This window comes from Bubalus kerabau, chromosome 1, assembly GCF_029407905.1.
Source record: "Bubalus kerabau isolate K-KA32 ecotype Philippines breed swamp buffalo chromosome 1, PCC_UOA_SB_1v2, whole genome shotgun sequence".
Classification (NCBI taxonomy): Eukaryota; Metazoa; Chordata; class Mammalia; order Artiodactyla; family Bovidae; genus Bubalus; species Bubalus kerabau.
The window spans coordinates 66021113-66047048 of NC_073624.1; the positions used below are offsets into that span (position 1 = coordinate 66021113).

The 25936-nt window shown below is 44.5% G+C and overlaps 1 pseudogene; it reads right to left on the reverse strand.

The window, feature by feature from the left end:
• Positions 1-4175: 4175 nt before the first annotated feature.
• Positions 4176-25936, reverse strand: part of LOC129641624 (retinol dehydrogenase 16-like) — a 28406-nt pseudogene continuing 6645 nt past the window's right edge.

The following is a 25936-nucleotide window of genomic DNA, read 5'->3' on the forward strand; positions in this document are numbered from 1 at the left end:
GCCTGTTTCTCTCTGCTCTGCTCTCTTCAGCCCCATGACCACACATTTTAAGCCTTACATGCCAGGTTTCATGGTTCACAACTAAATTCTTCCTGTTTTCTTATTCGAGCCTGTGACTTGGGTCTCCAAATCTCATGAATAGTCTTACAAAGAGATACACTTAAAATAAACACATGGCTTCAAAACCCAGTTCTCCTGCCAACTAGCTGTGTGCCCTGGGCAGCTGGCTTAGCCTCTGATCTGGTTTCCTCCTCTGGAGCAGCTCATAGAATTTCCTCCTGAAAGACTAAGTTCTGCCTCTCTAGGATTACAAGGAGAAGGCAAAAGAGAGTAAGTTCTCTCCTGATGAAGTGGTTCTCTGGACCAGCAAGATGTTCAGAAGAGCAGTGGGTGTGTCTGAGGCAAAGAGAGGGGACTCAAAAGGAATGCAGGGATACAGACAATGGTGAAACTTCTCCCAGATGCTGGGACGGATGTTGGAAGGACTCATACTAAGTTGCTGTAACAGTTGTGGCCCTTTTATTCCATGAAAATGCCCTGCTCACAGACCTGGGTGCCCGGCTCCATTGCCCTTTGTGCCTCAGGTGCTCAGACCCTGGCCTGCCCAGCACACACCCAGAATCCATACTCTCAGGCACTGAGAAAAGACTGAGAGTAAAGACAAATTTGTACAGGGACCACGGGATGCGGAGTGTTTGCCTCCCCTAAGCAGGGAGGGCTGTAAACCCCCCAAATTTGAAATTACGTGAGCTTCTATAAGGGTGATGGTGGAGAGGAGAAGGAAGCTGACCCCTTGGGGGACTGAAGAAAGGACCGAAGACTGGACCCCAGAACATCTATGTGGAGGGGGGATATCATCCAGGAACAAGGTGTGAGCCACCAGGGCCGTGGAGCTGGTGAGAGGGACAGGGACAGAAGGAGCTGGGGTCAGTGCGTTTATCACTTTCATCACCCACATTTATCACAGCTGCGACTGCCAAGTCAGGAAAAATGACGGGCACTGGGTGGAAGGAGAGGCTTCCCCAAGGACACAGAGGCTCAGATGCCCCTGAAGCCCATCCCAGCAGCCAACAAACTCTGAGAGGAAGACAGATTCAGAATTTCAGGTTACTGAAGGCAAGCAGAGACATTACTTTGCCAACAAAGGTCCGTCTAGTCAAGGCTATGGTTTTTCCAGTGGTCATGTACGGATGTGAAAGTTGGACTGTAAAGAAAGTTGAGCACCGAAGAATTGATGCTTTTGAACTGTGGTGTTGGAGAAGACTCTTGAGAGTCCCTTGCACTGCAAGGAGATCCAGCCAGTCCATTCTAAACGAGATAGTCCTGGGTGTTCTTTGGAAGGACTGATGCTAAAGCTGAAACTCCAATACTTTGGGCACCTCATGCGAAGAGTTGACTCATTGGAAAAGACTCTGATTCTGGGAGGGGTTGGGGGCAGGAAGAGAAGGGGACGACGGAGGATGAGATGGCTGGATGGCATCACCGACTCTATGGACATGAGTTTGAGTGAACTCCGGGAGTTGGTGATGGACAGGGAGGCGAGGCATGCTGCGATTCATGGGGTCACAAAGAGTCGGACATGACTGAGCAACTGAACTGAACTGAACTGAAGCCAATGGCACCCCACTCTAGTACTCTTGCCTGGAAAATCCCATGGCCGGAGGGGCCTGGTAGGCTGTGGTCCATGGGGTCGCTAAGAGTCAGGCACGACTGAGTGACTTCACTTTCACTTTTCACTTCCATGCATTGGAGAAGGAAATGGCAACCCACTCCAGTGTTCTTGCCTGGAGAATCCCAGGGATGGGGGTGCCTGGTGGGCTGCCATCTATGGGGTCGCACAGAGTTGGACACGACTGAAGTGACTTAGAAGCAGCAGCTACCTGCAAGGGGCAGACTGTCTTCCTGAAATTTTTGTCCCTCAGGTGGGAATTGGTAATAGTAATGCAGAGACAATTAAGGATGAACGATGTGCCCTGGAAACTGGCAGGAAGCCAGGGAGCCATGAAAATCTTAGACAAACACAAACCCTACTAAGGGGTAGAGTCATGACTTTATTACTTGAAAGAAACAGGAGATTTTTTTTTCTCAGTGAACACGAATTTCTTCAACCATAAATTCCCAATGGGCCATGCACCAGACACATCCCAGCCCCAACACGATCAGCTTTCCTTTCGTGAATCCTGAAAGTAATACTGTGGTTGTGGGGGTCTCAGGAGCTTCAGGCTGGGAACAACCACAGGGAGGTCGGAAGAGAGCAGGAAGAGACAGGAGGCTGGGGTGACTCACTCACCTGGGAGCTGCAAGGCCCAGAACTAGAAATCTTTCAGGGAGACTCACTGACAAAAATCTCTGCATCCTTGTCCTGGGGGTTGCAGGGGGGCCACATTCCAAGTCAGCAGCTGTCAAGCCTACACGCTCGGGAGCGGGGCTGTCATCCCCTGGTGGCACTCTCCCAGTCTCAAGAGGACCGCAGTCAAGACTCAGGGCATTCCACACCCATCCGCTCATCTCCACCCAGGATAAGTCCTCTGAAGAGAGAGAGGCTTAGGTAACAAAGGGGCTGGAAGGGGCCACGAATGAGGGCTAATTGTGCAACCTTGTTTGCAGCCCCACCTGTCTGCTGTCCCCCTATTGGAGTGAGCTTCCAGAATGGACAGACAAAGCCTGCCTTCAGGTCCTAAGTGTCTGATTCTGGGAAGAGATGATATTTGCATGGGGAGTCACTGAACCTTATCTCCAAAACCACCAGGACGGCCAAGGGGAGGAGGAGGAAGACTGCCTGGTGGGTGCTGTGTGGACTCTGGCACGGGTTCCAGCCACTGCTCATGTCCATCAGACCAGACCTGGCTTTGCCCCCAGGGAAGGCATTCCGGAAGGGGAGGATTGGGGATCTCTGAATGTCCAGGCTGAGGGCTCAGGATGGTGTGCATTGCACTTGTTTTTCTTGCTGATCTGGATCTTTCTTGCTTTCCATGGGTTTTCTCTGGTTGCGGGGAGCAGGGGCTACTTGTTGGTGAGGTGCATGGGCTTCTCATTGCTGTGGTTTCCCTTGTGGAGCACAGGCTCCAGGCCCGTGGGCATCAGTACTTATAGCACACGGGCTCTGTATTTGTGACTCAAGGGCTCTAGGAACCCATACTCAGTAGTGGCGGCACATGGGCTTAGTTGCTCTGTGGCATGTGGAATCATCGGGGACCAGGGTTTAAACCCCTGCCACCTGCGGGTTATTATACACTGCACTTTGTTTTCAATGCATTTGCTATTCTGTCTTGTCTGAGATAGGGCCCTTGAGTGACAGTCCACACAGTTGCCCATGGAACCCATCTCAGTGAAGCCCTGCCCCCACCACTTGTAGGACCAGCGGGATGACCAGGGCCTAGTAACCTCATAAGCTCTCTACATTCTGGAGAGGAGTCCTGGGGATGAGTCCAAACTTCCTGAACACATATCCCCAAGGCATAAAGTGAATCAATGATGCTTTGATATTAGTTGGTTTTGTGAGACTGGCTATGTATGTGTGTGTGTAAATAATAAATTGAAAATCAGGAGTCTTCAGATTAAGCATGAAGCTCTGGCATGCATTCGAGTAGTTGAAATGTTCTACTATAATTTTGAGGAAAAAGATAATCAATGGAAATTCTTGCTTTTATTTCCTCTTCAGGATCCTATTCTGGCCGAGGTTTACTGAGTTGGCACTAGGCTGATGGGTCAGGCTTGGTCACCTTCCACTGTCAACAGATACCTTCAGGCATTTACCAGAAGGCCTTTATCTCCCCTGCCCATTTCTATCCTGGGGAAGAAGGAGACTGGATATAGCAAAGATACTGTGAAGAGGTGGACACAGGCAAAGCAAGGGGGACTGGAACCCCCAGTGACTCATACCCTCCCCAAAATATGGCTTTGCACAGCTGGATGTGGGTCATAAGGCACAAGGAACAAAAGGGAGACTGAACTCCTGACTCAAGATCCTCAGCCACAAAACCTGTGTCTTTCTTCGTAATACCTCTGAATCCTAAGCAATGTCCCAAGAGAAGCCTGGGGTGGAGGTGACGAGCAAGGTGAGATGGGTGTCCTGGGGATATGAGAAGCCTCCTGTCCACTCTATTTCCCTCCCCCCATACACCCTCTCTCCACCCAGTACCCAACTATCCCCTATCATGCACCCCAGTCTTGGGTTACAGGGCCTTAGCAGGCTGAGGGTAATAGCAGTACACCATGAGATCCACCAGGAAGCTGGGCAGGTAGCTCATGGGGAGGTAGATGAACTTGGCATCCCAGCCAGGTGAGTATCGGGTGGGGGGGTGGCAGGCAGTCAGGGCGTGCTCCATGCAGTCAGTCACCAAGGACAGATTCTGAGTCCATGGTGGTTTCAGTAAACTCAGTGTCTTCAAGACTGTCCAGAAGGAGACACCATCTAAGTTATTCTCATTTTCCAAGCCTCCCAATTCCAGATCAACTTCAAAGTTTCTAAAAATTCCTTTCTCTCCCCAAATCATCCTCCATATTAAATCAATTGATTTCACTGAAAAGTGTCCCAACACCCCCATATTTCTATCCACACTAAGTAAGCCTACCCTAGAGCTCATCCTGTAGGTATACTACATAATCCAAAGATCTCTAAAAACACTAGAAATAAGAAATTGAGGCATCTGAAACAAGGTGGTTCTAACACCAGCTTGCCATGATTCCATGGATGGCATCACTCTATGACTTCAGTTACTTTCCCAAATAAAAGAATATTGTAAAAGAAACTGGTCTCCTGGTCTGCCAAGCCTGGATCCTTTCCTTCTGTCATCAGTTGACCACACGGGACCCTGGAGATGAGCTCATGTCCCCACAGTGTTGGGGGGACTCAGAGCCTGGAGGGTGGACCTGAGACTGGACAAGGCATTAATGATGGGCCCAGGCTTCCAGACAAGAGTTGGTTTCTCTCCCCAAGGACCACAGCTCACTCACAGTCAGCAGGGAAGTTTTCTCCATAGAGTTCTTTCAGCTCTGGGCTGGCCCAATTCCACAATGCCTGGAAGTATTCAATAAAACCCTCACCTTGGGTCATATTGGTAACGAAGTGACCAGGCTCAATCATAGCCACCTTCACTCCAAAGTAGGAGAGCTCCCTTCTGTGGACAGGACAAAGGGTAAGGAATTGAGAGGTCGTTCAAGTAGAGCATGAAAGAACAGTCAGAGACCAGTACAGGAGTGGGTGAGATGGGCTGGGAGCTCTCAGAAGTTGTGAGATGCAGAAGCCAGGGAGAGAAGCTCATGGTGATGTTAGTGCTTCTCTACCAAGTTTGACCATTTCCCCAGTTATTTAACACCGCATGTCTAGCAGCTCTACATCCTACCAACTGTGCTGCAGAGCATCACTGAAATCCTGCATCCTCCTGTTCCTCTCCCCCCCAAAAAATCACCACATTGCACTTTGTGTCTTTCCATAGTGCACGTCTCCTGTTTCCCCTCTCCCACCCCAGTATCCCCTCTGTCCTCTAAGGAGTATCCACCTGCCTGTGGACAGAGCTTCTACACATCAGAGACACCCTCTCTCCTCAGCCAGTAGTCTCTACCACTGATTTGACTAGGTGGTTCCCTTAACTAATTGCTTCAAGGAGTACACTTGCCTCCAGGGCTCCGAGAGCCTAAATACCACAGCAGCTGAGCACATGGAAGGCCTGCACAGTCAAATCTATCCATTATTGTGCCTCCAATAATTTCTGACCGTGGGCCCTCCTGTAAGGCAGAAATAAGTTGAATCAAACTCTACAGGTCAAGGAACAACTGGGTGTGTGAAACATAGGAAGGTGCTTCCCAGTGAAAGACATACACAGAGTAAGAGAGGGACCTGGAAGGAAGAGCCATTAGATATGTGATGTATGAAAATCTCTGCAGAACCTCCGCCCCACTCCCTGCCAACCCCCATCCCCCAGCTTCTGGCTCAGAGCACAGAAGCAAAAGAGAAGGACATCCACCCCAGGCCATTACCTGAGAGAGTCTGAGAAGGCCTCCACGCTGTACTTGGATATGCAGCAGCCTGCAGGATAGAGAGACACCCGGCCCAAGACGCTGGAGACATTGACCACACGGCCCCTCGCCTTCCTCACCAGGGGCAGCAGACTCAGGGTCACGTCAATCGCCCCCAACAGGTTCATATCCAGAACCTTCACAAAGTCCTGTTTGGTCAGCCACTCGTTGGGTACCATGGGTGTGCAAATGCCGGCATTATTCACCAGACCCCAGAGACCTGGGAAGAGTGAGGACAAAAGGACAACAGTGTGCTGGGCCCAGGAGAGAGGACTGGGCCATGGTGCCATTCACCCTCCAACCCAGAAGGACTTTAGGAGAGGGGCGGGAGCAGAGACCAACACGCTCCTGGGGGTTTGGAGAGTCCAGACCCTGTGAGCAGTGGGAGAACAGAAGGTGTGCTCCCTCTTGACTCAGTCTTCACACCCCGCCTACTTCCTGGTGACAAGGAACTAGCACCCCAGAGCTGATGGAGGGAAGTATTGAGCTTGAGGAAAACTTGTGTGTCTACAGTCTCTAACTCAGAGGGTGAAGTTGTGTCTTTCACAGTCCCTGTTCTCTTTGCAGACATGATAAATATTCCCTAGCTGCTCAGATTTTCTGACCCCTCAGGACTGAGTGGTTAACAGCTAATATAAGGGAAAGAGAGGGAAACAGAGAGAGACAGCGAGAGAGTGAGGGCAAGAGAGACAAAAAAGAGACATTGGATAAAAGACAAAAACAAATATGAGTATAGAATGGATGCAGATTGTTTGGATAAATAAAACTTGAAATCCTGGGCTGGGGGGAAATTGTGGATAGGCCTGGTATTGACCTCTAGAGCCTGGGCTTGAAACACCCCCATCAATACTGAATCATGTCCCTGTAGGAATCTGGGGAATTACATGGGGTATTTGGAGGGGAGGCTGGGCTTCTTCTCTTTACCCATCACCCACAGAACACAGAGTTCACCCTCTACCCTAGAAAACCCCACCTGTCCTTCCACTCATATAAGAGATCACTCTAGCCCATCTCCTCGGGAAAGATTCACCAGCTTGAAGGAAACTACCCTGCAGGAATCAAAGACACAATCCTAAGGGTTTTTCTTTTGCCCTATTTTTTTTCTTTTAAAGTTTTAATTGAAGGATAATTTATTTAATTGAAGGATAATATTGTGCTGGTTTCTGTGATATATCAAGCTGCCCGGCCAGCAGTTTCACGAAGCCCGAGTCACAGACTGTGATAAAGATGAACTTGTCCTGGAGGTGGTTCACCACCTCCTAGTACCAGGAGGAGGTAGTACAGGCCCACGAGGACAACTAGGTCCGGCCACATGGCTTTCCAGGGGACAGATACACACAGGCTGCAGTGAAATTGACTGACTAGTGATCAGACAGGAGGAATTAAGAACACACAGGATTATGGTTGGCCAACCAGCTTTCATGCTCTCTGGCAAGGAGTTTTCTAGATTTTCCTGTTCACCCTCTTCAGTGAGTATTACTGGCTCTAACCCCAAAGCATCCTCTTGTGGCCAGCCAAAATCTTGGCCTTCTTTGTCTACAGAAGCCCAATGAAAAATACGGACAGAGTTTGGAGGAAATAGAAAGGTGGCTTTTATTCTCAGCCAGTGGAGAGGGGAACAGAGTAGGCTCATGCCTCAAGAACTGTGCCCTCCCCACCCCCATTCCATGAGGAGTGTGGGGGCTTACATAAGGCAAGGGCTCACAGTCAGCAGTCAGTAATGAAGAACAAAGGTGATAGGATCTTGATTTCTTCCTCTTGCATTATTTCAAAGACAATCATAAACTAGTGTCAGTAATGGGCTTCGCTCATAGCTCAGTCGGTAAGAATCTGCCTGCAATGCAAGAGACCCAGGTTCGATTCCTGGGTCAGGAAGTTCCCCTGGAGAAGGAAATGGCAATCCACTCCAGTATTCTTGGCTGGAAAACCATGGACAGAGGAGCCTGGCGGGCTACAGTCCATTGAGTCACAAGAGTTGGACACGACTTAGCAACTAAACCACCACCACCGGTGTCAGCAACCCAGTATTTGAGTGTGGCAATTCGGTGGCTCTATGGCCTTCTTTCTGACATGGAACTACAAGGGGAAGGATGTTGCAAGGGTAAACGCCTGATAGGGGATGTATTTAGCATAGAGTCAAAGCAGAAAATGTGAATTGTAGCTCCTAATGAGTAAGGGGGCAGAAAAGCAAACTTAGTTACAGACATAAGTCTTAGAAAAAAGAAAAGAAAAGAAAGCTAGGAACGTTGAGGTCTTTTTCTCAGGAACGGAAAAGAGAAAAACTCATTCCTCTTTTTTCCTTCTCACTACCACACTCTTTGGTACACTTACCACATTTCTTTCTTTTTTTTTTTTTTAGATTTTTTAAAAAATAATTTATTTTTAATTGAAGGATAATTGCTTTACAGAATTTTGCTCTATTCTGTCAAACCTCAACATGAATCAGCCATAGGTATACATATATCCCCTCCCTTTTGAATTTCCCTCCCATCTCCCTCCCAATCCCACCCTTCTAGGTTGATACAGAGCCCTTGTTTGAGTTTCCTGAGCCATACAGCAAATTCCCGTTGAATTTACATATCAATATTTACATATTTTACGTGTTTACATATTAATATTTACATATTACTATCTATTTTACATATGGTAATGGAAGTTTCCATGTTACTCTTTCCATACATCTCACCCTCTCCTCCCCTCTCCCCTTGTCCATAAGTCTATTCTCTATGTCTGTTTCTCCATTGCTGCCCTGAAAAAAAATTTTTCAGTACCATTTTTCTAGAGTCTGTATGTATGTGTTCAGTTCAGTTCAGTTCAGTTTAGTCACTCAGTCGTGTCAGACTCTTCACGACCCCATGAATCGCAGCACACCAGGCCTCCCTGTCCATCACCAACTCCCGGAGTTCACCCAGACTCACATCCATCGAGTCAGTGATGCCATCCAGCCATCTCATCCTCTGTCGTCCCCTTCTCCTCCTGCCCCCAATCCCTCCCAGCATCAGAGTCTTTTCCAATGAGTCAACTCTTTGCATGAGGTGGCCAAAGTACTGGAGTTTCAGCTTTAGCATCATTCCTTCCAAAGAAATCCCAGGGTTGATCTCCTTCAGAATGGACTGGTTGGATCTCCTTGCAGTCCAAGGGACTCTCAAGAGTCTTCTCCAACACCACAGTTCAAAAGCATCACTTCTTCAGCGCTCAGCTTTCTTCACAGTCCAACTCTCACATCTGTACATGACCACTGGAAAAACCATAGCCTTGACTAGATGGACCTTTGTTGGCAAAGTAATGTCTCTGCTTTTGAATATGCTATCTAGGTTGGTCATAACTTTCCTTCCAAGGAGTAAGCGTCTTTGAATTTCATGGCTGCAGTCACCATCTGCAGTGATTTTGGAGCCCCAAAAAATAAAGTCTGACACTGTTTCCACTGTTTCCCCATCTGTTTCCCATGGAGTGATGGGACCGGATGCCATGATCTTTGTTTTCTGAATGTTGAGCTTTAAGTCAACTTTTTCACTCTCCACTTCCACTTTCATCAAGAGGCTTTTTAGTTTCTCTTCCCTTTCTGCCATAAGGGTGGTGTCATCTGCATATCTGAGGTGACTGATATTTCTCCCGGCAATCATGACTCCAGCCTGTGTTTCTTTCAGTCCAGCGTTTCTCATGATGTACTCTGCATATAAGTTAAATAAACAGGGTAACAATATACAGCCTTGACGTACTCCTTTTCCTATTTGGAACCAGTCCGTTGTTCCATGTCCAATTCTAACTGTTGTATGTGTTAGAGTACTATATTTATCTTTCTCTTTCTGACTCACTTCACTCTGTATAATAGGTTCTAGATTCATCCATCTCATCAGAACTGACTCAAAGGCGTTTCTTTTTATGGCTGAGTAATATTCCATTGTGTATATATACCACTACTTCTTTATCCATTCATCCATCGATTGACATCTAGGTTGCTTCCATGTTCTAGCTATTGTAAATAGTGCTGCAAAGAACAATGGGATGCATGTGTCTCTTTTAATTTTGGTTTCCTCAGAGTATATGCCTAGGAGTGGGATTGCATATGTTGGTTTTAGCCCTCATTTTTTAAGGAATCTCCATACCGTCTTCCATAGTGGCTGTGTCAATTTACATTCCCACCAACAGTGCAAGAGCATTCCCTTTCCTCCACACCGTCTCTAGCATTTATTGTTTTTAGACTTTTTGATGATGGCCATTCTCCCAGTCCATTCTAAAGGAGATCAGTCCTGCGTGTTCTTTGGAAGGAATGATCCTGAAGCTGAAACTCCAGTACTTTGGCCACTTCATGCAAAGAGTTGACTCATTGGAAAAGACTCTGATGCTGGGAGGAATTGGGGGCAGGAGGAGAAGGGGACAACAAGGATGAAATGGCTGGATGGCATCCCCGACTCAATGGACGTGAGTTTGAGTGAACTCCAGGAGTTGGTGATGGACAGGGAGGCCTGGTGTGCTGCAATTCATGTGGTCGCAAAGAGTTGGACACGACTGAGCAATTGAACTGAACTGAACTGAACTGATTCTGACTGATGTGAGGTGATATCTCATTATAATTTTGATTTGCATTTCTCTAATAATGAGCGATATTGAGCATCATTTCATGGATTTCTGTATGTCTTCTTTGGAGAAATGTCAGTTTAATTCTGTTTCCCACTTTTTGATTGGGTTGTTTGTTTTTCTGGTGTTGAGTTGTATGAGCTGCTTGTATATTTTAGAAATTAATCTTCTGTCAGTTGTTTCATTTGTTATTATTTTCTCCCATTCAGAGTGTTGTCTTTGTTGTCTCTGTGAAAAGACAACAAAGCTTTTCCTTTGCTATGCAAAAGCCTTTAAGTTTAATCAGGTCCCACTCGTTTACTTTTGCTTTTGTTTACATTACTCTAGGAAGTGGGTCATAGAGGACCTTGTTTTGATTTATGCCATCAGTGTTATGCCTATGTTTTCCTCTAAGAGTTTTATAGATTCTGGTCTTAAATTTAGGTCTTTAATTCATTTTGAGTTTATCTTTGTATATGGTGTTAGGAGGTGTTCTAATTTCATTCTTTTACATGTAGCTCTCCAGTTTTCCCAGCACCATTTATTGAAGAGGCTGTCTTTGTCCCATTGTATATTCTTGCCTCTTTTGTCAAAAATAAGGTACCCATAGGTGTATGGGTTTATTTCTGGGCTTTCTATCTTGTTCCATTGGTCTATATTTCTGTTTTTGTGCCAGTACCATACTGTCTTGATGACTGTAGCTTTGTAGTATAATCTGAAGTGAGGAAGGTCGATTCCTCCAGCCCCATTCCTCTTTCTCAAGACCGCTTTGGCTATTCAGAATCTTTTATGTTTCCATATGAATTGTGAAAATTTCTATTCTAGTTCTGTGAAAAATGTCATTTGTAATTTGATAAGGATTGCATTGAATCTGTAGATTGCATTTGGTAGCATAGTCATTTTCACAGTATTGATTTTTCCTACCCAGGAATATGGAATATCTCTCCATCTGTTTATATAGTCTTTGATTTCTTTCATTAGTGTCTTAATTTTCTGTGTAGAGTTCTTTTGTCTCCTTAGATAAATTTATTCCTAGATATTTAATTCTTTTTGTTCCAATGGTAAATAGGATTGATTCCTTTATTTCTCTTTCTGATTTTTCATTGTTAGTATATAGAAATGCCAGTGATTTCTGTGTATTCATTTTGTATCCTGAAACTTTGCTAAATTCACTGATAAGCTCTAGTAATTTTCTAATACTATCTTTAGGGTTTTCTATGTACAGTATCATGTCATCTGCAAACAGTGAGAGCTTTACTTCTTCTTTTCCCATCTGGGTTCCTTTTATTTCTTTTTCTTCTCTGACTGCTGTAGCTAGGATTTCCAGAACTATGTTGAATAATAGTGGCAAAAGTGGACACCCTTGTCTTGTTCCTGATCTCTTAGAGGGAATGCTTTCAGTTATTCTTCATTGAGAATAATGTTTGAGTACGTTTATCATATATGGCCTTTACTATGTTGAGGTAGGTTGTTTCTATGCCCATTTTTTGAAGAGTTTTAATCATAAATGGGTGCTGAATCTGTCAAAGGGTTTTTCTGCATCTAATTGAGATTATCATATGGTTTTTAAATATGAGGTATCACATTGATTGATTTTCATATATTGAAGAATTCTTGCAATCCCTGGAATAAACCCAACTTGATCATGGTGTATGAGCTTTTTGATGTGTTGCTGAGTTCTGTTTGCTAAAATTTCATTGAGGATTTTTGTATCTATGTTCTTCAGTGATATGGCTTGTAGTTTTCTTTTTTGGTATTGTCTTTGGTTTTGGTATCAGGGTGATGGTGGCTTCGTAGAATGAGTTTGGAAGTGTTCCTTCCTCTGCAATTTTTTGAAAGAGTTTTAGAAGGATAGGCATTAGCTCTTCTCTAAATGTTTGATAGAATTCTCCTGTGAAACCATCTGGCCCTGGGCTTTTGTTTTTTGGTAGATTTTTGATCACAGCTTCAATTTCAGTGCTTGTAATTGGGTTGTTCATAATTTCTATTTCTTCTTGTTTCAGTCTTGGAAGATTGAACTTAGTTTCTAACAATCTGTCCATTTCTTCCAGGTTATCCATTTTATTGTCATATAGTTGTTCATAACAGTTTCTTATAATCCTTTGTATTTCTGCATTGTCTGTTGTAACCTCTACTTTTTCATTTCTAATTTTGTTGATTTTATTCTCTCTTTTTTTTGGATGAGTCTTCCCTAATGGTTTGTAAATTTTGTTTATCTTCTCAAAGAACCAGCTTTCAGTTTTATTCATCTTTACTATTGTTTCTTTCATTTCTTTTCATTTATTTCTGCTCAGATCTTTATGATTTCTTTCTTTCTACTAATTTTGGGGGTTTTTGTTTCTTCTTTTTCCAGTTGTTCTAGGTGTAAAGTTAGGTTGTCTATTCAATGTTTTCTTGTTTCTTGAGGTAGGATTGTAGTGCTATAACCTTCCCTCTTAGAACTGTTTTTGCTGCATCCCATAGGTTTTGAGTTGTCCTATTTTCATTGTCATTTCTTTCTAGAAATTTTTTTATTTCCCTTTTGGTTTCTTCAGTAACCTGTTGGTTATTTAGAATGTGTTGCTTAATCTCCATGTGTTTGTGTTTCTTACACTTTTTTCCTTGTAATTGATATCTAGTCTCATAGTATTGTGGTTGGAGAAGATGCTTGATATGATTTCAATTTTATTAAATTTATAGAAGTTTGATTTGTTACCCAATATGTGGTCTATCCTGGAGAATGTTCCATGTACACTTGAGAAGAAGGTGTATTCTGCATTTGGATGGACTGTCCTGAAGATATCAATGAGATCCATCTCATCTAATGTTTCATTTAAGGCTTGTGTTTCCTTATTAATTTTCTGTTTTGATGATCTGTCCATTGGTGTGAGTAGAGTGTTAAAGTCTGCTACTATTATTGTGTTACTGTCAATTTTTCCTTTTATGTCTGTTAGTGTTTGTCTTATGTATTGAGGTGCTCCTATGTTGGGTGCATAGATATTTACAATTGTTATGTCTTCCTCTTTGATTGATCCCTTGATCATTATATAGTGCCCTTCCTTGCCTCTTGTAATCTTCTTTATTTTAAGGTCAATTTTGTCTGATGTGAGGATTGCTACTCCAGCTTTCTTTGCTTCCCATTGGCATGGAATATATTTTTCCACCCTCTCACTTTCAGTCTTATGTGTCTTGAGGTTCTGAAGTGGGTTTCTTGTAGACAGCATATATATGGGTCTTGTTTTTGTATCCATTTAGCCAGTCTGTGTCTTTTGATTGGAGCATTTAATCCATTTACATTTAAAGTAATTTTTGATATGTGTGTTCCTATTGCCATTTTCTTAATTGTTTGGGGTTGAGTGTGTAGATCTTTTTCCTTCTCTTCTATTTCTTGACTATATAAGGCCTTCTAACATTTTTTGTAAAGCTGGTTTAGTAGTACTGAATTCTCTTACCTTTTTCTTGTCTGAAAAGCTTTTTATTTCTCCATCAATTTTGAATGAGATGCTTGCTGGGTACAGTAATCTTGGTTGTAGATTTTTCCCTTTCAGTACTTTAAATATATCCTGCCATACCCTTCTGGCCTGCAGAGTTTATGCTGAAAGATTAGCTGTTAAACATATGGGGTTTCCCTTGTATGTTACTTGTTGTTTCTCCCTTGCTGTTTTTAATATTCTTTCTTTGTGTTTAGTCTTTGTTTGTTTGATTAGTATATGTTGTGGCATGTTTCTCCTTGGGTTTATCTTGTATGGGACTCTTTGTGCCTCTTGGACTTGATTGACTATTTCCTTTCCCATACTGGGGAAATTTTCAACTATAATCTCTTCAAAACTTTCCTCATACCCTTTCTTTTTCTCTTCTTCTTCTGGGACCCCTATAATTCGAATGTTGGTGCATTGGATATGGTCCCAGAGGTCTCTGAGACTGTCCTCAGTTCTTTTCATTCTTTTTACTTTATTCTGCTTTTCAGAAGTTATTTCCACCATTTTATCTTCTAGCTCACTGATTCATTCCTCTGCTTCAGATATACTACTATTGATTCCTTACAGAGTATTTTTAATATCAGTAATTGTGTTGTTTGTCTCTGTATGCTTATTCTTTCATTCTTCTAGGTCTTTGTTAATTGATTCTTGCATTTTCTACATTTTGTTTTCAAGGTTTTTGTTCATCTTTACTATCATTATTCTGAATTCTTTTTCAGGTAGTTTGCCTATTTCCTCTTCATTTATTTGGACTTTTGTGTTTCTAGTTTGTTACTTCATTTGTGCAATATTTCTCTGCATTTTCATATTTTTTTTAACTTATTGTGTTTAAGGTCTCCTTTTCCCAGACTTCAAGGAAAGTTGAATGCTTTCCTTGAAGAAGGTTGAATTCTTTCTTCCTTTTGGCTTCTGCCTTCCTAAGTTTGGTCCAGTGGTTCGAGAGAGCTTTGTACAGGGTGAGATTTGTGCTGAGTTTTTGTTTGTTTGTTTGTTTTTCCTCTGATGGGCAAGGCTGAGTGAGGTGGTAATGCTGTCTGCTGATGATTGGGTTTGTATTTTTGTTTTGTTTGTTGTTTAGATGAGGCATCCTGCACAGGGTGCTACTGATGGTTGGGTGATGCTGGGTCTTGCATTCAAGTGGTTTCCTTTGTGTGAGTTCTCACTATTTGATACTCCCTAGGGTTAAAGCCTTCCTTAGCAATCAATGCAAAGAAATAGAGGAAAACAACAAAATGGGAAAGACTAGAGATCTCTTTAAGAAAATTAGACATACCAAGGGAACATTTCATGCAAAGATGGGCTCGATAAAGGACAGAAATGGTATGGACCTAACAGAAGCAGAAGATATTAAGAAGAGGTGGAAAGAATACACAGAAGAACTGTACAACAAAGATCTTCATAATCCAGATAATCACAATGGTGTGATCACTCACCTAGAGCCAGACATCCTGGAATGTGAAGTCAAGTGGGCCTTAGAAATCATCACTACGAACAAAGCTAGTGGAGGTGACAGCATTCCAGTTGAGCTCTTTCAAATCCTGAAAGATGCTGCTGTGAAAGTGCTGCACTCAATATGCCAGCAAATTTGGAAAACTCAGCAGTGGCCACAGGACTGGAAAAGGTCAGCCTTCATTCCAATCCCAAAGAAAGGCAATGCCAAAGAATGCTCAAACTACCACACAATTGCACTCATCTCACACGCTAGTAAAGTAATGCTCAAAATTCTCCAAGCCAGGCTTCAGCAATACGTGAACCGCGAACTTCCAGTTGTTCAAGCTGGTTTTAGAAAAGGCAGAGGAACCAGAGATCAAATTGCCAACATCCGCTGGATCATGGAAAAAGCCAGAGAGTTCCAGAAAAACATCTATTTCTGCTTTATTGACTATGCCAAAGCCTTTGACTGTGTGGATCACAATAAACTGTGGACAATTCTGAAAGAGATGGGCATATCAGACCACCTGACCTGCCTCTTGAGAAATTTGTATGCAGGCCAGGAAGCAACAGTTAGAACTGGACATGAAACAACAGACTGGTTCCAAATAGGAAAAGGAGTAGGTCAAGGCTGTATATTGTCACCCTGCTTATTTAACTTATATGCAGAGTACATCATGAGAAACACGGGCTGGAAGAAACACAAACTGGAATCAAGATTGCCAGGAGAAATATCAATAACCTCAGATATGCAGATGACACTACCCTTATGGCAGAAAGTGAAGAGGAACTAAAAAGCCTCTTGATAAAAGTGAAAGTGGAGAGTGAAAAAGTTGGCTTAAAGCTCAACATTCAGAAAACGAAGATCATGACATCTGGTCCCATCACTTCATGGGAAATAGATGGGAAAACAGTGGAAACAGTGTCAGACTTTATTTTTTGGGGCTCCAAAATCACTGCAGATGGTGACTGCAGCCATGAAATTCAAAGACGCTTACTCCTTGGAAGGAAAGTTATGACCAACCTAGATAGCATATTCAAAAGCAGAGACATTACTTTGCCAACAAAGGTCCGTCTAGTCAAGGCTATGGTTTTTCCAGTGGTCATGTACGGATGTGAGAGTTGGACTGTGAAGAAGGCTGAGTGCCGAAGAATTGATGCTTTTGAACTGTGGTGTTGGAGAAGACTCTTGAGAGTCCCTCAGACTGCAAGGAGATCCAACCAGTCCATTCTGAAGGAGATCAGCCCTAGGTGTTCTTTGGAAGGAATGATGCTGAAGCTGAAACTCCAGTACTTTGGCCACCTCATGCAAAGAGTTGACTCATTGGAAAAGACTCTGATGCTGGGAGGGATTGGGGGCAGGAGGAGAAGGGGACCACAGAAGATGAGATGGCTGGATGGCATCACTGACTCGATGGACGTGAGTCTGAGTGAACTCCGGGAGTTGGTGAGGGACAGGGAGGCCTGGCATGCTGCGATTCCTGGGGTCACAAAGAGTCGGACACGACTGAGCGACTGAACTGAACTGAACTGAGGGCTAATTCTCTGGTAGTCCAGGGCCGTGGAGTCAGTGCTCCCACTCCAAAGGCTCAGGGATTGATCTCTGGTCAGGAACGAAGATTCCACAAGTGGTTGGTTATGGCATTAAGTGAGATTAAAACAAATATCCAAAAACGAGAAACCAAAGATGAACCCCACAAATGGCAGTTACAAAATCAGGCATGTAATAATTAAAATAATGAAATATATACATATACACCCATGAGCAAAGTGAAAACAATCCAACAAAAATAAAGTACAGTAGATTGACCCAGCAAACAAAGGAAATCAAAAAGTATATTTATCAATTAAGAACAAAACTAACTAAAGCACAAACTGGAAAATAAAACTAAAGCAAGGTGCCAATTAGGGAATAAAACAATGAAAATAAAACTAACAAATATGTTGAGAGGAAAGGAGAATAAGAAAAGAAAGAAGGAATAGATATGCAAAGTTAAATAGAGGTAGATGAAGAAGATTTATATTCATTAAAGACTAACTGCGAGGGGAAAAGAACAATAGGAAAAGCAAACAAAGCAATAAATGTAGAAAAAATAATAATAGGTTTAAAAAATTAAAATTAAAAAAAGAGAAAAGAAAAAAGGGAGGGAAACTCCAGAGAACTGCAAAAGCCCAACCTAGAGGCAGAGGTTTATGACAACAATAAAAAATGTGACTGAGGGGAAAAAAAGCTCAAAAGTTTAATTGGATTTCTTAGTGCCCATAAAATCAACAACTACAATGGGGTGGAGCAGGGGTGGAGAAAAAAAGAAAAAAGTCCAAAAGAATCTACAGAACAAGTCAAAAAATAAGAATAATAAACATTTTTCTTGAGTCACTGCTGTCAGAGTCCTTTCCCTCTCTGGGAGTCACAGTCCACGGTCATCTCCCTAGGATGCCCTCTAACATTGTGCTGATCTCTGGACCTGCTGTGAGGGCAGCTCAGATTCTAATCTGCTCCTACTCCTCTGTGTTCTTGCCTCCAATGTCCACAGCTATCAGAACTAGCACGTTTTCTTTTGTGGGAGCTCTCAATGACTTTTTATATATTCCATAGACACAGAGTCTGCCTAGTTGATCATGTGGATTTAATCTGCAGTTTGTACAACTGGTGGGAAGGTATTGGGTCTTCTTCCTTAGCCATACTGCCCCTGGGTTTCGATTGTGGTTTTATTTTCACCTCTACATGTGGGTCTTCCATGGGAGTTTTGCTCCTGAGGCTGCCCTGGAGGGCCAGTGTGGAGGTGTTGCAGCTGCTTCTGTTGCAGGGTTCTGGCAGCACGAGGTATTCAGGGGGGTTGGCCCCTAGGGCAGAAGGAAATACGATGCTCTAGAAGGGTATGGTAACCAGATTGGCCAATTCGCTCCAGTATTCTTGCCTGGAAAACCCCCTCTCTGACACAGAAGCCTGGAAGGCCACAGTCTACAGGGTCGCAGAGTGGGACAGGACCAAAGCGACCTTGTGCGCGTAGACACAAGACTTTTCTTTGCCTATGGCAGTTCTGCCCCGGTGAGAGCTGAACGTGAGGGTGGCACTGCAGCTTGGCTTGCAAGGACCCTGGCAGCACCGAGTGTGCAAGGACACTGACTCCCTCTGCCACAGGAGTTATGGCCCTATCAGAATCTTTTTTCAAGCCTCTTGTAGCTGGCAGTCAGAAGGCCTCTTTGGCCAGTCTTTCTCTGTAGCTCCACCCATTCAGGCACTTAGAGGGCTCCTTTGCCTGGGGTCTTTCTCCGTTGTTTTGGGTGTCAGGCACAGAGAGGGGCCCTCCTGGCTGGGGTCCTACTCTGTAGTTCAGTGCATCACGCGTTTCATGGGCCAGCCTCTCTATTGTTCAGCTGCAGATGCTGACCTGTGGGGAGAGAGAGACTATGGTGATGGCTCCACCCACTATGCATGACTCAGCAGTATCGCCTTGCTTCCATGGCTGCCTGGCTTTCCTCCACCAGCATTTCCATTCACGATCTCCTCCCTTACACCCCCTTAATCCCTGAGGACAGACTGCAGACTGTCTCTCCACAGTCAACAGCAGCCCTTCACTCTGGGATTGCTCTGCAACCCCTAAACTCTGGCTCCTAGCCACTGTGCTTCCAGGGAACCAGCGTTCCTGTCCGGGTATGTATGGCCGCAGCAAGGACTGTCTGATTCTCATTCCATTTAGCCTGCCGCAGATGAGCTGTTTCACTCTCAGCCTTAAATGTTTCTCCTCTGAGTCAGACAGTTGCCCTGATGTGGGGATTGGACCCCTGCTTCAGTTCCCCGCCCAGTGAAGGCAGGTCCAATCCTACTAACACTCCTGTTTTTCCCCCTAGTTCCTTCTTTCTACTGAGTTTTGCGTGGTCCTATATATTCTTTTCCACTGGTCAGGTACTCCTGTCTGCTCTCAGCTGGTGTTCTGAGTGCAGTTCTGTGTCTGAAGGTGTATATTCCTGATGTATCCGTGGAGAGACATGTACTCCTTATCCACCTACTCCTGCACCATCTTGTTCTCACCCACTTACCCCATTTCTGATGGATGCCATTATATTTTCAACACAACTTCTTAAGGATGACAATAGTGTTCCCAACCACCTACAGCCGGTCCTCCCACTCCTTCATGATTCCCTCTGCCCAATTTTCCCTTTCCACCCCCTTCTCCATATATTAGAACCATTACATTTCTGGTTTCATGATTCACAACTATCTATTTTCCTTTTTCGTATTCAAGTCTGAGAGCTGCATCTTCTTGATCTATTGGAGATTCTTACAAGGGAATACACTTAGAATCAACACACACATGGGTTCAAAACCAATTTCTCCTGCCAGCTAGCTGTGTGACCTTGGGCAGCTGTCTTAGCCTCTGTCCTGGTTTACTTCTCTGGCTCAGCTCACAGAATTCCCTCCTGAAAGACTAAGTCCCCTCAGCCTCTTTAGGATTAGAAGGAGAAGGCAAAAGAGAATAAGATCTCTCCTATACAGTGGCTCTCTGGACCAGAAAGTTGTTCAGAAGAGCAATGGGGGTGTCTAAGGCAAAGAGAGGGGACATAAGGGAATGAGGGGACACAGGCAATGGTGAGACTTCTCCCAGATGCTGGGATGGGTGTTGTAAGGACTCACACAAAGCTTCTCTAATAGTTGTTCCCCTTTCACTCTATGAAGGTGCCCTACCCACAGCCCTGGGTGCCTGGTTTCACTGCCCTTTGCCCTTCTGTGCTCAGACCCTGGCCTGCCTGGTACCACACCCAAAATCCAGACCACGCAGACATGGAGAAAAGACTGACAGTAAAGCTTGGTTTAAACAGGGACAGCGGAATGGGGTGTACAGACCTCCCTCCAAGCAGGGAGATCTGCAAACCACATTGATGGAAGGCAATTCGTTCAATTTGTATGAAGGTGATGGTGGAGAGGAGGAGGGAGCTGACCCCTTCAGGAGAATGAAGAAATGACCCAAGATTGGACCACAGAACAGCTGTGCAAGGAGGGGTTCACGGGGAGGTGGAGGATACCATCCAGTAATGGAGGTGGACCACCAGGGGTGTGGAGCTGGTGGGAGGGACAGAGGCAGAAGGAGCCAGGGTCAGTGTCCTGGGCATCTCCTCACTGTCCACGTTTATCACAGCTCCGACTCCAAGTAAGGAAAGATGACGGGCACTGGGTGGAAGAAGAGGTTTTCCTAAGGACACAGAGGCTCAGATGGCCCTGGAACTCACCCCAGCAACCAATAAACACAGAAAGAAAGACAGGTTCAGCCTTTAGTGATCACTGTCACCTGCAGGGAACCGACTGTCGTCCTGAAAGGGGTTGTCCCTCGGGGGAAGTTGGCAACTGTAATGGAAAGGATGGTCCTGCAGAAACCAGCCTGTGCCTGCTTCTTGGGTGGCCAGCAGGACCCTCCTACAGCAGTTCCCCTAGGGTGAGCAGAAAGAAGGCCAGGATGGAGGATGGTGTCCTGGAAACTGTCAGGAGGCTGAGAGGACATGCAAGTCTTATACAAATACTAACCCTGCTTAGGGAGAAGGTCATGGCTTCTTTACTTGGAAGAAATAAGAGATTTTTTTCTCAGTGACCATGAATTCCTTCACCATAACTTCCCAAGGGACCATTCAGCAGACACGTCCCAACCTTCACCTCATCTGCTTCCCTTTGGTGAATCTGAAAGTAATATGACTCATGTGGTCTCAGGAGCTTCAGACTACATTCTGGGTGGAAACAGCCACAGGGAAAGAGGAGAGAAGGAGCATGGGTGACACTCACTCACCTGAGAGCTGCAGGGGCCAGAACAAGAAATCTCTGAGATGTGAGCCCTCTTGGGAGACTCACTGACATAAATCTCTGCACAGAAGTCCTACAAGGGACAGCTGCACCAGGTTGCAGTCAGCACCCCTGAGCTTCCTGTGAATTGGAGAGCTGAGGGCCTCCCCCAGGTGACCCCCTGCAGAGTGTCAGGGGACACCACTGTCAAGAGTCAGAGCCACACACATTCAGCCCTATTTCCTCCCAGGATGGGTCCTGTGAAGAAGGGAAGGCATCTGTAACACGGAAGGTGGCAGGGCCGGGAGTGAGAATTAATTGTACAGTTTGTTCTCAGCCCTGCATGGATGCAGTCCCACTACCTGGAGACATAACACTGCCTTTCAGTGCTGAAGTTCAGGCCCTTGGAAGGGTTGAGGGTTGATGGTGGGGAGTCACTGACCCTATGTGAGTCACAAAAGGTTAGGACAGCCTAGGGTAAGAGGTACAACAGCTTCCTCGTGGCTCTACTGTGGATGATCATAGCATGGGTCCCTGCCCTTGCACATGTCCATCAGACCAGACTTGCTTCCCTCCCCAAGGAAGGCAGCCTGGAAAGAGGAGGAACAGAGCTCTGCCAAGGGTCCAGGCTGAGGATGTGCACTGGTGTTCACTGAACTTCTTTTTAATGCATCTGTTGTTCTGCATTGTATGAACTGGGGCCCTTGAGTCTCAGTCCACACTGTCTGCCATGACATCCATCTCAGTGCAGCCTTCGCACCCCCACCCCCACCCCAGCCCTCTGTAGGATCAGCAAGGAGAGTCATGGGGTTTAACATCACAAGTTCTCTACAATCTGAGGGGGACTCCTGGAGCTGAGTCCCAACATCCTGAACACATACCTTCAAAGCATAAAGTGAATCAGTGATGCTTTATTTGATTTCATTTGGTTTGGTATATCTGGCTCAGTGTGTGTGTGCGTGTGTAAATATTATGAAAATTGTGAGTCTTCAGATCAAGCATGAAGTTCTAGGTCTGCATCTGAGTAGGGAACATGGAGTGACCTGAGGGCCTAACACCACAGCCTTGAAGGACTCAGAGACTCTCGAGGATCCTCCTGGTCATGTGGACTCCCCAGCAGTCCCCTGTCTAACACCAAGCATTCAGAACAGGTTGAAGTTGCAGTGACATTTCAACCCTATCCTCTCTCTGCTCTCCTCCCCTAGTAATGCCATGGCCAACTCTCCTCTAGGAACATCCCCCTACCTGTGGACATAGCTCCCACACATTTAGAAGCGCCCTCTCCCTGCAGACCCTGGAGTCTCACCCACAGCTGTGATGAAGTAGCTCCCTTGATTAGTTACGTCATGGGTACCATTCTCACAGGGCTTCTGGAACCGATATATGTAGCAGTTAAGCACATGGAAGGGCTGCACAGTCAAATCATTTCAGTTCCAATTCTGCCTCCAAAACTGTGTGACTGTGGGCCCTCATGCAGGCAGGAGTATGTTGAATCAAATTCTTTTGTCCTCAGACCCAACTGGACACCAAATAGACAAAAAGTTTCTTCCCAGTGAAAAACCTACACAGCACAAGAGAAAGGGACTTGTAAGTAATGGTCTCTAAATTTCTAGAGAAAGGAAATCCCTGAAAAACACACCCTGGAAGCACAGAAGCAGGTGGACAGAGGAAGGGATCCATTCAGGCCGCTATATGAGGGAGTCTGAAAAGGTTTCCATGTACTTGGACATACAGTAGCTTCCAAGGGACACCCAACCCATTGATAGTTCACGGTGAACAATGTTCAGATTCATATCTCCAAAGAGGAAGATTTAGCTTCAGGACCAGGTTCCAGGCTTGCATATACTCAGAGCTTTTGTGTGTCAGAAGTTTTATTACAGTGAAGAAGGGCAGAGAAAGTTTCTGACATAGACATCAGAAGACGGATGGAGAGTGCCCCCCTCCCTAGTCTTATCAATGCTTTATATACTTTTACCAGACCCACTCCCACAACATAGATATTAAGATAACAAGATTAGTCAGAAGGTTCTTGTTAAGAAGGTAAAACATGTCCTTGAGCAAGATCCATTGTTACTATATAATTATTAGTACAGAGCTTCAGGAAAAACAATTCCTCTGTTCCCTGGTGGTTCAGACGGTAAAGTGTCTGTCTACAATGCGGGATACCGGGGTTCGATCCCTGGGTCAGGAAGATCCCCTGGAGAAGGAAATGGCAATCCACTCCAGTACTATTGCCTGGAAAATCCCATGGACAGAGGAGCCTGGTAGGCTACAGTCCATGGGGTCGCAAAGAGTCAGACACGACTGAGCCTCGGCTTCACTTTCAGGAAAAACATACCCTTGAGCAAGATGAGTTTTGTTGTGTAATCATTGAATTCAGTTCAGTTCAGTTCAGTTCAGTCACTCAGTATTGTCCTACTCTTTGTAACCCCAAGGACTGCAGCATGCCAAGCATCCCGGCCCATCACCTACTCCCGGACCTTGTTCAAACTCATGTCCATCAAGTCAGTGACACCATACAACCATCTCATCATCTGTCGCCCCCTTCTCCTCCTGCCTTCAATCTTTCCCAGCATCAGGGTCTTTACAAATGAGTCCATTCTTTACAATAGGAGGCCAAAGTATTGGAGCTTCAGCTTCAACATCAGTCCTTACAATGAATATTCAGGACTGATTTCCTCTAAGATGGACTGGTTTGATCTCTTTGTAGTCCAAGGGACCCTCAAGAGTCTTCTCCAGCACAACATTTCAAAAACATCAGTTCTTCAGCACTCAGCTTTCTTTGTGATCCAACTCTCACATCCATACATGATCACTGGAAAAACCATAGCTTTGACTAGATGGACATTTGTGGGCAAAGTAATGTCTCTTCTTTTTAATATGCTGTCTAGTTTGGTCATAGCTTTTCTTCCAAGGAGCAAGTATGTTTTAATTTCATGGCTGCAGTCACCATCTGCAGTGATTTGGGAGCCCAAGAAAATAAAGTCTCTCGCTGTTTCCATTGTTTCCCCATCTATTTCCTATGAAGAAATGGGACCGGATGCCACGATCTTAGTTTTCTGTATGTTGAGTTTTAAGCTAACTTTTCACTCTCCTCTTTTTCTTTCATCAAGAGGCTCTTTAGTTCTTCTTCACTTTCTGCCATAAGGGTGGTGTCACCTACATATCTGAGGTTATTTATATTTCTCCCAGCCAACTTGATTTCAGCTTGTGCTTCATCCAGCACCATTTTTCATGATGTATTCAGCATATAAGTTAAATAAGCAGGGTAACAATATACAGCCTTGACATACTCCTTTCCCAATTTGGAACCAGTCTGTTGTTCCATGTCCAGTTCTAACTGTTACTTCTTGAACTGCATACAGATTTCTCAGGAGGCAGATAAGGTTGTCTGGTATTCCCATCTCTTTAAGAATTTCCACAGTTTGTTGTGATCCACACAGTCAAAGGCTTTGGCATAGTCAATAAAGCAGAAGTAGATATTTTTCTAGAACTCTCTTGCTTTTTCGATGACCCAGAGGATGTTGGCAATTTGATCTCTGGTTCCTCTGCCTTTTCTAAATCCAGCTTGAACATCTGGAAGTTCACCATTCACGTATTGTTGAAGCCTGGCTTAGAGAATTTTGAGCATTACTTGCTAGCATGTGAGAGGAGTACAATTGTGCAGTAGTTTGAACATTTTTTGGCATTGCCTTTCTTTGGGATTGGAATGAAGGCTGACCTTTTCCAGTCCTGTGGCCACTGCTGAGTATTCCATATTTTCTGTTATATTGAGTGCAGCACTTTCACAGCATCATCTTTCAGGATTTGAAATAGCTCCACTGAAATTCCATCACCTCCACTAGCTTTGTTCATAGTGATGCTTCCTGAGGCCCACTTGACTTCACATTCCAGGACATTTGGCTTTAGGTGAGTGATCACACCATCATGATTATCAGGGTTGTGAAGATCTTTTTTGTATAGTTCTTCTGTGTATTCTTTCCACCTCTTCTTAATATCTTCTGCTTCTGTTAGGTCCATACCATTTCTGTCCTTTATTGTGCCCATCTTTGCATGTAATATTCCCTTGGTATCTCTGATTTCCTTGAAGAGATCTCTAGTCTTTCCCATTCCATTGTTTTCCTCTACTTCTTTGCACTGATCACTGAGGAAGGCTTTCTTACCTCTCCTTGCTATCCTTTGGAACTCTACATTCAAATGGGTATATCTTTCCTTTTTTATTTGCCTTTAGCTTGTCTTCTTTTCTCAGCTATCTGTAAGGCCTCCTAAGACAACCATTTTGCCTTTTTGCATTTTTCTCTTGGGGATGATCTTCATCACTGCCTCCTGTACAATGTCATGAGCCTCCATCCATAGTTCTTCAAGTACTCTGTCTATCAGATCTAACCTCTTGAATCTATTTGTCACTTCCACTGTATAATTGTAAGGGATTTGATTTAGGTCATACCTGACTGGACTAGTGGTTTTCCCTACTTTCTTCAAATTAAGTCTGAATTTTGCAATAAGTGGATCATGATCTGAGCTACAGTCAGCTCCTGGTCTTGTTTTTGCTGACTGAATAGAATTATTCCATCTTTGGCTGCAAAGAATATAATCAATCTGATTTCAGTATTGACCATCTGGTGATAGCCATGTGTAGAGTCTTCTCTTGTGTTGTTGGAAGAGGGTATTTGCTATGACCAGTGCATTCTATTGGCAAAAC